This window comes from Pseudopipra pipra, chromosome 8 (assembly GCF_036250125.1).
Source record: "Pseudopipra pipra isolate bDixPip1 chromosome 8, bDixPip1.hap1, whole genome shotgun sequence".
Classification (NCBI taxonomy): Eukaryota; Metazoa; Chordata; class Aves; order Passeriformes; family Pipridae; genus Pseudopipra; species Pseudopipra pipra.
The window spans coordinates 1,001,976-1,017,002 of NC_087556.1; the positions used below are offsets into that span (position 1 = coordinate 1,001,976).

General features: G+C 47.1%; 1 protein-coding gene across 4 annotated transcripts in view; it reads left to right on the forward strand.

Moving 5' to 3' along the window:
• Window positions 1-15,027, forward strand: part of SGMS1 (sphingomyelin synthase 1) — an 86,944-nt gene that overhangs the window by 7,026 nt on the left and 64,891 nt on the right. The window contains exon 1 of one of the 4 annotated variants that reach the window (XM_064662161.1): window positions 9,419-9,682. The exons of the other annotated variants lie outside the window; for them this stretch is intronic. The gene's annotated coding sequence lies outside the window, so the exon portion shown is untranslated. Of the gene's footprint in view, window positions 1-9,418; window positions 9,683-15,027 lie in introns of those variants that run through there. 4 annotated transcript variants of the gene reach the window in all.

The window sequence follows — 15,027 nt, forward strand, 5'->3', positions numbered from 1 at the left end:
CTGGAAGAACCTCCCGTGGGCTTTGGGGAGACAGTCCATCCTGCAGGCTTTACTCAGTGCCAAGCTGGGATGAGAGTGGAGGAGAGGGAAGAACCTGAGGTACAGATAATATTTGATACAGGAGCACCAGGTTTATGGAACAGAAGGCTGTTAGTTGTTCTCTGTGCCTGTCCAGCTGAACTGATGTTTTAATGAACTACTCCTTAAATATCTTCACTTCTAATGGGTGCTGCTTAAGTCTTGGTCCCATCAGGGCACAAGTGATCATTTTTAAATGCTGATTTACCAGCATCATATATCACTGCCTAGAGGGAACTTTCCTTGGCCATTTTATTGAGTGGCTGCCAGTCTTTAAAATCCTTTTGTGATTCCTCCTGTCAGACTTCTTTGCTAATATCACCCGGTGTGCTTAAAAGGTTAAAGTAGATGTTTGCATTCCCTGTGTAATCCCCCTCACACGTTAATAGTGCTCTAATGCTGTCCATTTGTAGTTGGATAGGAGGAAATATTGAAAGTAATTGTCCACTCTACAGAAATGTTTGTTGGCATCATCGATTACTGTGTCTTGTGACTGGTGATCTTGTTTCCACATTCAGGACATCCAGTTAGGTCTTCCCATGGCTCTATATATTAGAAATCCTAGGGAATTGCTGTATTTCTTCACGTGGTTCCTCTGTTGGAGCTGTGTGTTGAAATTCAGCCTGCAGGATGTGATGTCGTGCTACTAAATTAATGACCTGGCTTTATTTGCAGATTGGATAATAACCTAGGCCCTTCTGCTCTAAGCTTCCAAAAAATTGTGAGGTGGATAATGCCTTATCTGTGCTTTCCAGCATGTGTGTTATGGGATGTGAGCTTTGTATTCGTGCAGGGAGATGCTGACACCACTGAGAGCTCTGGGGACACTGAGCTTCCAACCTTTTCAAGGTGAAGGTTCCAAAGTCTGGTCTCATGGCGTGTGCAAATTAAAAAGCCAAACCAGCTTGTTCGTTATAAAAATCCAAGTCACATTTTGAGTTTGTTCACCTGATTTCAAGAAAATATAGTTTGTCTAGACTGCTTAATAAATGTAATTATAATAAACTACACCTGAACACTTTAAAGCACAAACAGGTTCAGGAAGACAATTTTTACGCTGTGTGAGAAGGATTCATTTCTCTTGTGACTTGTGTCAAGGTGAAGCCTTTATATCTTTCCTAGGGAAGGTGCTACTGCTTGTCACTGCCATGTGTTTCCAGCTGCCTTGGGCATAGCTGGACATTATGGAGTGAAGGCTGTGACACCCCATCCCTGGAAGTGTCCAAGGCCAGGCTGGACAGGGCTTGGAGCAACCTGGGCTAGTGGAAGGTGTCCCTGCCCATGGCAGGGAGATGAAAGATGAGCTTTAATGTCCCTTCCAACCCAAACCCTTCCACGATTCTGTGCTCACTGGAGATGAACTCCTCGATTTCCTGGAGGGAGAGAGACTGGTGTGTCACTCTGAGCTGGTGGCTGTGGTGGCAGAGGGTGGCTTGTGGCAGGCAAAGGCTTCCCACCCTGGCAGCTGGGGCAGTTATGAATGCCTCAGAGCTGTAAGCTCTGATCCCTATCACTAAATCCCTGCTTTTAGCTTCAGAGGCTGCAGATTTCCTTCCCAGAGAAACCAGAGGTTGGGGTACATCTGTTAAAAGGGAGCTCTCTGGGCTGATTTAATTCATGGCTGTCACAGAGATGGGTTTTCCTCCCCCTACCTTCTCTTGGTCTCCCATTCCCAGTGTTGAAGGGTGTTCCTTGGGGTTTTGGAGAGGTGCACTGTGGTTTACCTGGCAGAGAAAGACCTTATCAGGAGAGAAGTAGGAGCACAGGAATGTCACTAACGGGCTTCTTCCAGATCTGTGTCATGCAAAAGTACTAATAGCAATATTTGCACCCCTGGAGTGGAATAATTCCTGCAGGGACCGTGTCAGCTGTGTCAACAAACTCTGCTTGTGACTGAGGTGTTGTTGATTTTGATTTTGATTTCCATTTAAAGACACACCGTGAGAGGCAGGTGTGGGACTGCAGAAGATGGAACTGAAGTGGGTGTTGCTTTTGTGAGTAACTAAAGGACTTGCTAGTGGTGAATATCCAGTGCAGTGACAGGATGTGTGCAGACAGCTGGAAATGCTCAAACTTGCTCCTTTCCCAGTACTTTCCTGAATGAGGACAGTTGGGATAGAGCCCAATGCAGCCTCGAGTGCTTGTGGGGTGTGTTCCATGGAACACTCCTACAACAGACTACTCCACGTTAGTGCAACTCTCTGCTACCCAAAAGAAGTGCTCAGGTGCCACTGGGTCTCTTTGCCTGGGATTGCTGGATTTTGGGATGCTGGAGCACTGCTGGAGTGCAGCATGGCCGTGTATAGCTCCTGCATCCTTTTGTCTTTGCTCTTCACGTTGCTGACAGACACTGAAAGAGGCACCACAAACTTCAGCTGGAAGGGAGGAAAAGGCCATTTATTTCCACCAACACTGCAGAGTGAAAAGTGAAGTATTTGAGGAGCTGAACATGCTGATCTTGCTGTATTTCAAGCCTTGAAAATGGGTGAAGAATTAAAATAAATAAAAAGAGGAATGATTTTTTTTTAATGGCTTCTCTGGAGGCGGTATTTTCCTCTTCTGGTTTTGAGGATTTGTTCCCTTTCCAGGACTGCTCTAAAAACATTCTATTTTTCATAAAGCAGAAGTGAATTACTCCGTGGACATTTATGTGAAGTGACTTGCTGGGTGCTTAATAACCTCCATATTTTATTTGGGCTGTACTTTTCAGAAGCGGAGTGTTCGAGTCAGCCTCTTAGAAGACAGATTGTCCTGCACGATTGTCTTGAGCAAAGCACCTTTCTGGTTTTAATTGGTGTTTTTATTGCTGTGATTTACATTGGCAGGGTGAGGGCAGCACCGTTCCTCCAGTGCCTCAGACAAGCGGGAAGAGGAGGAGAAGGAGGAGCAGAGCTATTCCCTTCTCTGGAGGCTTTCTTAGGTGCTTACAAAGCTCTGGACTTCACTTATTCCTGTATCGATGTGCAGCAAAGCCACACGTTTTTAAGCACAACATTTAATAGAAGGATTCTCAGCGTGTCTTGGCAAATATTCCCAAATTAAACTCATCACCTCTTGTCGTCAGAGGGAGGAGAGGTTTGTACAAGGCCCAGAAATGCAGCTCAGATCAGACACTTTCAGATCTTGGCACAGTCCCTGTGGCCTTCCCGCTGTCCTTCCATGACTTCCCCGTGTTCATTCCCACCTCCTCAAGGCCCTGTCTTGGCCTGGGAGCCTCAAGCCCTGCACTTTATTTGGGGCTTGGTGAGAAGGGAAGGGGAGCTTGACATTTAGACATTTGCCAGATCAGTCACCTGCTGTGTCTGTGCTGTTAAAATACAGCAATATTGTTCTGGTAAGCGTTGTCAAACTCAGATTCTCCCGTCCTGCTCAGATGCAATTAATTGCCTAGAAATATCAGGGAGAAGATGAAAACGCTGTAGATAGTTCGTAACAACCGGTAATTCAGTTTTGAAGCCTAAACTGAAGGCTGGGTTTTGAAAGTGCTGAAGAAGGAAACAAAGCCTGGCTTGGTAAGGTCAGTGTCAGAAATTTAGGGCCTGTGTTGGTTTTTCTTTCGTATTACAGTTTATGGAGAGTGGTTTCTTTTTCCTCCTAATGGAACTGCTTTTGCAAGGTGTGTCAGTCCACCTGAAATCCTGTGTGGACAGACCTATGTGATGAGGGCAGGATCTGCTCGTGCTTTTGGGGACTCCAGATCCCCTTTTCCCAGTCGAGTTGTGCCATGGGGTTGTTTGTCACCCTTCCCCCAGCCAGGCTGTTGAGCAAACACCCCTCCAAGCGTGGGGCCACGGGGCACTGGGAAGATGCTTTGCCACACTTGGTGCCCCTTCTGGGGGCTGGGGTCAGGGATGAGCCTCCCCCGAGGGCAGGGCAGGGCAGGGCAGGGCAGGGCAGGGGAGGGCAGGGCAGGGCAGGGCAGGGCAGGCACAGCTGGCTGCAATTCCTGCCGCCCCTCCCTCCCTGCCGAGGGGGTGGTCCCATCCCAGCAATTAAAGGCAATTAGCAGCTGCTGGGCGGGCTCCGTGACTTTGCCGATGGCTGTCGGAGGGATGAATTCCTGCTCCTGACCCCGAGGTGTGTCCAGTTTTGGAGCCTGCTGTTGGAGGGAGGTGAATCCAGAGACCACGTTTTTGCCGGATCTGAAAACCAGCTTTTCAAATCCGCAGCAAAAATCTTCTGCTGAGGAGGGGGATGTGTATCACCGGGGATATTTCTAAGGACCTGGGGGCTTAAATTCCCTGCTTACATTGGGAACTGAAAGCAGGCAACTCCAAACCCAAATCCTGTATAAAGCAGGACTTCTGCGTTGTGGTGGTGTTGTGCTGTTCAACAGAAATGGGCATAAACAGCCAATTTCTGATGGGTTTGTTTATTGTCACCGTTCCGGTGTTTTTATGGTACCATTGCTCGTTTTGGTGTTATGTTCCTGTTATCCCTTTTGAACAAGATACAGTGGGGTCTTTGTGCCTTTGGAGAAGGTCCTTTCTGCTGACAGTGACTCCTTGCTCCTGAGCACGGGATTTCTCTGCAGCTCCAGCAGCACTATTGCTTTTTTGTGGAAGGTCTAGCTCAATTTTCTGTTAATTTGTAGAGAACATATGTTGCTTTGTTCAGGTCATATTTGCAAATACATCGGTGGAGCTCGGTTTTTCTCTTTCCTGCCAATTGAGTGGGTTTTTTTTTTTTTTTTTTGCACCGTTCATAAATCATCTGATGAGCTGTTAGAGCTGGAAGAGGCTGTTTGGCGTTTAAAAAGCGAACGGAAAACTTGAGTAAGGGATGCGTTCCAGGAGGTGGCCTCTCAGGGAGGGAAGCAGTGCAAAAGCCAGTGGTGTGCTCCTCGTTCACAAACTTGTTTGGAAGAGATGACCAATCCCTCACATCTGTCTGGGTGCAGCTTTCAGACTCCCATCCTAGCGTTTCTGACAGGGGCATCCCCCAGCAGGGAATTCCCTCCTCGCCCTTCAATCCTGCACTTTGGTTTCTTGCTGGAACTGGTGTTGTCTTTCCAAAACCTCGGGTTGGTAACGGGGTGTGGCGTTAAAATCTGCCACGGAAAGTGTGAGAAGGGAAAGGGGAAGGTGGCTCCTGCTGGAATCCTGACCCCGCTGCCAAACTTGTCCAAACAAAGTGTTCGAGGTGATGTAGTGGGAATGGGGAGACTGAGGGCTGATGGATGAGCACGAGCTGCTCATGCAGGTCACAGCTAAGTCGGTCACACTTGTGGCTTTGGGGCCAGAGGGTTTTAAAAGAATGGTGATGACAGGACCAGGATGTGGCAGCTCCTTCATCTGAAAGAGCCCGTGTGCCTTCCCCTGCCTTGGCTTGTGCAGCGGGAGGGCTGCTGCAGATCTTGTGTGGTCAGGGTTAATCAGAACGTGAATGTATTTAAACTGGAAGTGTGCATTCGTTAGGTGGGTTGGTGGCAGTTCTCGGTATTGAGCTGTTGCTTCTGGGAGAGCGCCTGCTGTGGGATAGCTGAGGCTTTGCAGGGAGCCTAAAAGTGCCTCTCCCAGCTGCACTGGCCAGCTTTGCTGTCCTGAAGGGCTTTACTCTGCCTTAAGGCACAGGCTTAGCCAACAGAGTGCTCTCAAAAGCAAACTCTGGAAGGTTATCTTTTTTTTTACATGGAATTTCTACATGAATACCGACTGTCGTTTCCTCGAGCTGGGAGGTGACCATCCCTTGTGCTTTGTTTAACCGCATAGGACGGTTGTTGCAGCAAAGCCCAGAAGAAACAAGATTAAAAAGCAATTACTGTAGCCTTGCAAGGGTGTGTGGTCCAGAAAAATTCCTTTTCCAAGTTAAATTCCTTTCCCAAGAAGTTGATGACTTTTAGGCCAAGACAAGAGGTAGAAAAGTTTAAGTACGTGGAACAATTTCTTCTGCGAACTATGGGAACCTTTGAAAGTTGAAATAACTTCTGTAGCTGGAAGTTTCCGTTTATTTAATTTTGTTTTGCTTCCTTAGGGCTCAGCTGTCCTTGTTTTGGGTTAGTTTATTTATGGACACATCTTGCTGCTCTCCAACAGAGATGACCCGCAACTCCCCCCTGCACTTAGCAAGTCATCTGCCGCTTGTTGGTGTGTTAAGCCCATTTAAAATATCTTCCTGAGGTTTGAAGATAATTTGCATCCCACTAGGCACGGATTGATGTTTAATACAGAGCAGCTGCTGCCCATTAGCCACTTTTATACGTTGTTTTCTTTCTAGTTAAACACACGTGATTCACACAGGTACATCTTGTAACTTGACTTTTACTTGCAGCCAATTAGTCAAGTGCCAATCCAGCTTGAATTCTTTGCCCTCGGTGCATTTCTGTGCCACTGTCTCATTTATTCCTTCGTTGCAGTGGCTGGAAGAGTCTCTTTTCCCGGGAGGCTCAAGCCAGTGTTGCAGGAGAAGAACAGTCCTGCTGAATTTGGGGCGTGGGGCAGGTGACAGCAGGGACTTTGGGGTGCACTGATGGGGCTTTGCTGCTGAATTGCTGTGTTTTACAGCTGAGAGGGAATAAACCACTTCCAGCACACTGAGAGCAGAGCCTCTGCCTGCTTGGCCTCTGGAGACCCAAGGAATAGGCCTGGTTTGTGGAATTTGGGAGCAGGCTGCACCTCAGCTGGGTCCCAAAGCTCCTGAGCAGACCCAGCTTGGAATCCAATACTCCCAGAGGGCGGGTGTGGATTGAATTACTGGGCCATTACCTGGTTGTGCTGCTCTGGTGAGCTCATCTGCCTTCCTCCTGCTACCCATGGATAGCTGTGGCACTGACAGAATTAGCAAAAAGCAAGATGGGAGACAATTGCAGTGTAACAGCTGCAATTTCAGGGAAATAGCTGATGGATAGGCTGCCTCACTTCAGCTCCACTAAACCCTGCCTTTAAGTGGCTGGGAGAGGTTTGTGAGATGTGCTTGCTATGCTAAAAAAATAAAAGGCCTCACTATGAAAGAAGGGAGGAAGGAACTTACAAAAGAGCTTCACTAACTTCTAGATTCTCACACCACTCAGGAGTCACCTGCTCAAAATTCCTCCTCTGTACCTGACCCAGCTCGTTCAGTCCTGTTTTTCCCTATGAAACAAGAGGCAAAAAAGCAGTGTTTGCTCTGGTTCACAAGGATCACAGAATCATTTAGGTTGGAAAAGACTTCTGAGATCCTTGAGTCCCCTCTGTGCCCGATGCCCACCTTGTCCCCCAGCCCAGAGCACTTCCAGGCCTTCCTGGGACACCTCCAGGGGTGGGGACTCCAAACCTCCCTGGGCAGCCCCTGCCAATATTTGATCATCCTTTCCATGAAGAAATTCCTCCTGATGTCCAACCTGAACCTTCCCTTTGGGAGGCAGTTTTTGGGATGGTGACAGGCTCTTTGTAAAGCAGCTTGTGACTGTGGGGAAACCAGGTGTGAAGGTGACATCCACGTGCCAGTAAAAATCTTGCTGCTGTGACTCCAGAAATGCTGAATGTGAGGTGAAGGGGTAGCTATTGTAACAAAACATGGAGTGGAAATGTCTCCTCCTTGGTGTTTCTGACTTAGCTTGCAGCTGTTGTGCCTGTGCCCATCTTTTGCTTCCCTCCTGCATCAGAAGTTATAATCTAAAAATAAGCTGTGCTATGCAGAGGAGTGGGAAACGAGATAGCAGGAGTGATTTCATGTGTCATTGCTGTGTGTCTGCCCTGTGCTGAGAGCATTTCTGCTGGGCAGTGAAACCCTGAGTGGTGCAGGCTGTCATCACCCAGCTGACACTGAGCTAATGCTCCCCTGCTCTCTGGCCTGCTCTTAAACCAGACCCCAAATTAAAAAAAAAAAAGTATTTGAAGGAGGCAAGTGTTGTTACAATTTCACTGAGGTGAGGATAACCCTTGTAAGTCTCTGGAAGTGAAGGGAATAGGTTTATTTTCTGTGCTCCCCTCTTCTGCAGTACTTGACAAGGTCTCTGGTGAGGTGGCCAGGAGCTGTTCTGTCACCAGTTTAAACCACTGGAAGAGCACTGGCAGTGGTGGTTTGGTCTGTCAGGGAGGCTGAAAGTCACTTGTGTTGCATCCTCTTTGTCTGCTTTAGTATTGACATGTAAATCCAAGGGGACAAGGCAGCTTTGCCTGTTGCTCTTTGCACTGACTGGGCAGCCAGGACTGAAATCTCTGGGGCTTTGAGTTTGAAGTTCTTTCCAGCTCTGGTGCTGCTTCACTGTGTGTCTTTGGAGACACAGGCAGATCTCATTTGTCAAGGTTTCTGGGGCCCTGTGAAAGCTGGAGGTGCTGTGTGACAAGGCTGCCTCTCTGCCCCTCCTGTGCTTTCAAAGGTGCAGTACAGTCCTTTTCTTTCTTTGTTTTTTGTTTTTTGTTTTTTTTTTTTAATTTCCCTTAGTCTAAGACTTGCAAAGCTTGTGTGACTTGCTGCTTTTGTAGCTCGTGCCTCAGGAAGTGCTGCAGGTGGGTTTGTGGGTTGCATTTAGGCACTTAATATGCCTGGTGTAACTGCCTTCCTCCCTGGTGTAATTAAAAACAGGAAAATAAAGTCTGTTTGGTTGAAAATCTTGGAATATCCCGAGTTGAAGGGAGCCACAAGGATTGTCAGTCCAACTCCTGGCCTTGCACAGGACACCCCAACAATCCCTCCTTGGGATCTTGCCACTTCTTCCACACGGAGCAATAATTCACTTTTTGGCTTTTTAAAGCAAGAAGTTACTTGCGTTCTCACATCCAAGCTGAGATTATTTCTCATTATTTCATGGGTCTCATCAGGGACCTGTGATAGGTTTACTTTTGCTTAAACTCTTGAGCCTCGCCTAGTAATCTTATATTTGAGTGTTGCACAAGGCTGGGCTTGAAAAAGTCTTGTAGGGCTGAAGTTAACCTCATGGAGGGTAAGCAGGGAGTTGACCAAAGTTTATTCCAACTTTACTTTCTTTGGAGTTTTCTTGGTGTATTGGATTGTCTGGGTTTCACTTCTTGCAGCTCTGTTTGTCCGAGGTCTCTGACCACACCAGACACGTTCCATCCTGGAAGGCAGCAGGAGTAAGTGAAGGTCTCCGTGGCTTTTTTCTGTTTATATTTGGTTAATTCTGCTTTCCCAGTGCAGTTTGAGTAAGTCAGTTGATTGATTAGGCAGTTCATGGAAGTGAGGAACTGGTGCAGAACCAGCTTCTGGTTGGGAATTTCCTGGCTGGAGATAACAACAAAACCATATCCCAGGAAAAGCTGGACCTGGAGCTCTGGCATGCTGAGCCTGCAGAGATAGATAAGGAGACAGGACAGGAAGATGCACTAATTGATAACTGCTGCAGAACCAGCAGAGTGGGAGATAACTAGATAACTGTCTCCACCCCCTCCAAAAAAATTCCTCAAGCTCAGTATCCTGGCCTTAGGAAGAGGGTCCAGCACGTTTAATTTACTCTCCTCAAACAGGGATCATGTCTGCAGCATTGTCATCAAATGAGAAGGAAAATGGGCTGCTGCTTTGCCACTTTTAAGCAATAACAGTCTTGGTGTTCCTGTCTTCCAGTTCAGTGCCCCTGGGATAACTGGGGTGTGCTGAATAGTGACTGGCTGTGGATAATTCCTCTTGTCTTAACCAGCAAGTGCTTGGGGCACAGTTGTGTCTTAAGGTGGGTGTGACTGCAAGCCTCCAGCAGAGCAGGGGATCTGCTGGCTGCATTTCCCTGCTGCCAGGGGAATTGTGGGACAGGCTGCTGGGAAATTCCCTTTCACAGGAGTTTTCCGAGCCTGCTTACCGGGAAAGACCCCGTAAGTTTTGGGTATCCCTCCTGAATAATCCATGATCTGCTCTGAACAAATGAGCAGGAGTGAAAGGACACCTTTGCTTCATTCAGGTGTAACAACCCTTTGCAGCCCATCACTAAGAGAGGACACTTTGTTTTTTGTCTGTAGCTTTGCTTTAGCAAAACAGTCCTTTCTAGCTGGAGGACCTTAAGGAAGAAAGTCTCTGGCAATATCTGTAGGAGTTGCAGTTCTTTACTGTGCAAATGCTGAAATCTGTGTCTTGCTCTAATGTTTCTTGGAGCTTAAATATTTTGGGATAAACAAAGCATCTGTATAAGCTGCTTACAGGCAGCCTTTCCCCTGGCAGTGGAATGCAGCCACCAGGAATGCTACAGTGGGAACAAGGAGCTCTACAGAGCTGAGGGTCAGGAGTGGGATGCAGTGGGGCAGCATTCATATCTAAATGTTCATTTTGATTGGCATATCACATTCCAAGCCATTTCTGCTACAAAAAATTGCTGGCATCCATAAGCAGAGTATTTTTGTTTAATTTATGGAGCAGTTTTCAGCAGTTTTTTCTCCCCCCAGTTTCCCCAGAATGTTGCTGGGTCGTTAAGTAGGAACCCCTAGAAATGTGCTCGAAAACCTCAGGAACTGAAAATCAGAGGAACCTGCTGAGATAAAGTCTGTTTCTGTATAACTTTGCTTCCAGAGGAAAAACACATTTCTGGTGTTTGTTGTTTCACGGTAAAGGGTTTCTAAAACATCTCCCACGTGTTATTACAGAGGGGAAAGTGTTCCCAGCCTGTGGATTGGAACCTGCTGTCTGGGAATGAGGGAGAGCTGAGGGAGGAAAACAGATACAGAGCAGTTTAGCTGCTTTTACGTATTGATATAAGTGATGTAGCAAAGCAGCTTTGCGGGTTGTTTTTTTGGGTAGTGGCTTTTTTTGCTTGTTTTAATTTTTTTTTTAATAATTTTTATTATTTTTTTTTAATGTGGTTATAATAAAAATAAAAGCCCTGAAGCTTGGGGTGACTGGCTTTGAGGGTTGTGATGGTGGAGGGAAATGCCAGACTTCTTGTTGAGTGATGGCAGCACCACAGGGAATCTGTGAAATGTAATCCCTGGTCTTGGATATGCTGATTCCAGCCCAGGGATGCTGCAGGAGTGGTACCTTCCCTTTTCCCAGTCTCTAGCCTGTGTTTGAAGTTTTCTTGGGCAGGAGGGTGAATGGAAAAGGTTAAGATATAACAGCTGCCCAAGCACTGCATGCCTGGGTCTGATACCAGTATAATTATCTTGCAGATCTTCTGTTTAGAAGAGGAAAGTGTTGAATGATATTTTAAGAGCTCAGAGAAGCTTCTTTTATGAATTTCTGTCTCTCTGTTCTTCCCATCCTCCCTTTGGGATCTGCATCTCTCCTGGTCTCCCCTTTTTCCCCGGCCATCACACCCCTGCTCTGAAGGAATCGTGTTCCACCTAGTGAAGTCTCATACTTGTGGTTGTCTTCATGTTAAAAACTAAAAAAAAAAAAATAAAATCTTACATTTGAGAAATACAGTTTCTCAGCTCTCTGGTCCATGAATCCCAAGCAATCCTTGGGATTTCTGTCTTTGCAATGGCTTAGGCTCAGACCTACCTACGTAAAAATCCAAGGTCTGTACTCTGGTCATACCCTGCATTCCTTATCCCTAATGTGTCCAAATGATCAGACCTTGAATTTTTATGTAGATAGGTCTGACTGCAAATATCCTGGCAAGGATCTTACACTGCAGCTTCTCACAGTATTTCATATTATTAATGCTTTCTAGCCTAGTCATAACTTGCTTTTTCAGAATTAACTAAGCTTTTCCTCTTCTGAGTATGTTCAGGTTAATCTGGAAAATTCTGAGCATCTGACCTTTTGGGGACAGTTGAAAATATCAGTATATCACTTCTCAGGGTCCTGGCATCCGTGTTGTGCAGAGTTTTCCAGGTGTCTCGTGTTGGGGCCAGATTTGTGGAGAGGAGTGTGTCCTGAAAGGTGTTTTCTTGGAAGGATGAGCAAGAAGAAGGTGGGGAGGAGGTCTGAGAAGAGGAATGATTATTTTGGAAACAGGGAAAGGCTCAGTCTCCTACTTGAGAGGTCAGGTATGGTCAGGTCACTCAGATCCTACAAAACCAACCAACCAAAAACTAATCCCATGAACAAATCTTGCTGATTCATGTAGTTGTGTTGCTGTAGATTGTGGTGATGAGTTTTATCGCAGTTTGGGACACTAGGAATGAGTTTGCAGTTTGCTGGCAGGTTTGCTAGCAGCTTTCCATGCAGGAAAGATGGAAGGGATGGCTCTGGTTAAAAATGTGGTGTGTCTGGCAGAGGGAATTGTCTCCGAGTCTTCCAAAACTGGAAATGAGAGCTGAGAATATTCTGCTTTTTTACAGTTAAAAACAAAACTCCAAAATGGAAGTCACTCTTAAATATAAGAGCAAAAACTGGTGGGGAGAGTGGTGCTCAGGGGTTCCCTGCTGCAGATGTGCATGAACCAAATGAGGGTCACTGTTTCCTTGCAGACCCTTTCAGGTGTCCATTGACTGCATGATTTTATATTCTCCACAGGAAGAGTGCAGACACAAGCAGCTGTAGATTAGGATCAATTTGCAAGATAGTTCCGTGATTAGCAGGCCTGTGGAGATGGTTTTTTATGTAAGAACTGCATTACAAATTTAAATGGCTTCCTATGCTTAAAGAATTCACTGTGAGGATTAAAGTGACATCTCAGACACGGGCTGAGCGTTCTCTCAAAATCCCTTACGTCTTCTCTAAATCAATTAGTTTGATTTCTTTAATACACAAGTGAACTGGGTCGGTGAACAATGATTATAGAGGTTGAATTTCTCCAGAGCATTTTAAGGAGTACTTTAGTCTGGCGAAGGCAAAGCAAACATGGTGGGGGGAAAAAAAAAGAGCTGGTGAAATGTGGGAATACTCTGTGCCAGGGTGTGAGGTGAAAATGCTCCGCTCAGCATCGAGGTGCCTTGTCAAAGAAGCAGTCATGAGCTGGTTAATCCAGCCTTCACAGGCATTCCTGACCCTTGCTGGTGGTGCTGGGTGAGAAAGTAAGACAGCAGCCTACTGTTGCTGCTTGAAAGAATGTGTGAGGCGGGAAGGAAAAGATGTCCATGCTGATGGACAGACAGAGAGAGCATCAGGGAGAGAGTTTCACTTCTGTCAAGTCTCCCAGAGTGGCCCTCAGCACTCAGATGTAGCCACTTAACTCTCCTAAACTATGTGGATGGTTGGTTTGCTTGTAACTCTGCGTGGATAATACGGGGGGTGGCATTCACCTGGAAAACATCTGACTTATTAATGAAGGAGTCATGTGCTCTTTCTGGAAATCCTACAGGTTTCCACTGGCTGTAATCTCTTCAAATGCATTAGTCAGAGATATGGCTTCAACTCTGAGCCTGCTCCAGGCTGAGTTTATTAGATCAGGTGTTGTAAAATGGTGAATGTTTTGTGACTAAGCCAGCGATGTTCTGGAGGGTGTTGGAGTCCTATTGACTGTAGTTCTTGGCTGTGTTGTGACACAGAGAACGAGGCTGGCAAGTAACTTCAGTCATTAATCTTCATAGCATCAGAACCTTCAGAATTTCTTCTTAGCTGGTCCTTCTGCACGAAGGAAATCCTGTGGCTGTCAGAGCGAGTGGTGGCACAGACAGAGCTGAGCGTTGTCACGTTAGATGCTAAAATAGATCCGGGTTTCTCTCGTGCTGTTCTGGCTCCTGATTGCTTAGCAACTCCAGAAACTGAACTATTTCCACAAGGATATTAACAGTTTAAGGAAACAGGGCCCTGAACTTGGCAGCTCATACCCCAGCAGAGCAGCAGTCAGTGCTGTGCAAACAGAAGGGTCTTCCTCAGGATGGAGGAGTTTGGCTCATTGATTTGGGTAAGACAGACCTTTTATTTTCTGAGAAATATGTAACAAATGTCAGAGTTTGTCAAATAATACAAGGCAGTGCTGTGCATGCCACAGGAAAGATAAGAATGAGCTCTAATCAAACCTTGCCACACAGCCCTGCTATCAGAGGAACTGGTAGTACCCAGAGCCAACTGTCAGCGTGAATTCCTTCTGCTGGCTTCTGACTGGCCCAGAAATAATTGTGGCTGTGGCAGGAAACGTGTCCTTACAGGGTCTGTGTGGCTCTGTAGGGAGAGGAAGAGGCTGCAGCTGGGGTGGAGCATCTGGTGGTGCTCAGCAGCACGAGCTGATTCACGACTCAGCTCATCCCGGGTGGGTGTTCACGTCTGAGCGCCAGTTTGTGCTCCGGCGTCTCTTGGAATGGGGGAACTGTCCTTAGAATAGTGGGCATGCAGGGTTTGGAGCTTCCCCTCTGGGTGCAGGGAGGGGTGCAGCAGGCTGTTTTTCCCTTGGGTCACGCTCTTGGCACGTGGGTGGTTTTTTGGGGGGTTCGGGAAACTTGGCGGGTGAGCGAGCGTGACGTGTTTGGGAGGGCGGCTGCTGCTGGGAGATAAGAGCCAGTCACTGATGGAAACGGGGCCTTCCCGTGTCCTGAAGACTTGCTAGTGGGTGTTCATGGGCTGGGTAACTCCTCTTGGGTTCTCTCAACACTAGGCTGTGTTACTGCAGTGCTGCAGCAGGACAGCAGGGCTCTCAGTGCCCGGCTCATCCGCTGGCAGTGTGCCCTGGCTCCATCCCCATGGACAAAAGCTGTTTGACTTCCAGCCTGGAGCACAGACGAGCCGTCTGGCTGGGGGGTGCACCTGGTGTCACCCTTCCCCAAGCACTAGGATGGGTTAATCTCGAAGATGAGGCAGGATTGCAGAGCAAAACCCAAAAGCAAATTTCCAGTTAATCCTAAACGTAGCTAAAAAGGAGTCTGGGAAAGCAGGACCGCCGTGCTTCCAGCTGCCTGCTTCCTGGCAGCCACTCACTTGGATTTGGTTCTGTGTCAGCAAGCACAATGAGAGTTATTTATTCCCCCTCCCTCCCCAGCTAGGGTTTGAATGGGAATGGATGAATTGCACTTTTCTAGCTAATGTGAGTGGAGCAGGGAGACCTTCTGGATTTCCCTTATCTGAAAGTAAAGGTTTAATTGGAAGAACCCTACAGAGTGCAAGGGGTTGGTTCTTTTCTGAATTTCTGTCCTGGTTTTGTCTCCCTTGGAAGCTGGAGGGGTCGGATGGCGAGTGGATTTGCTTCCCAGTGGCAGGATGGAGTGG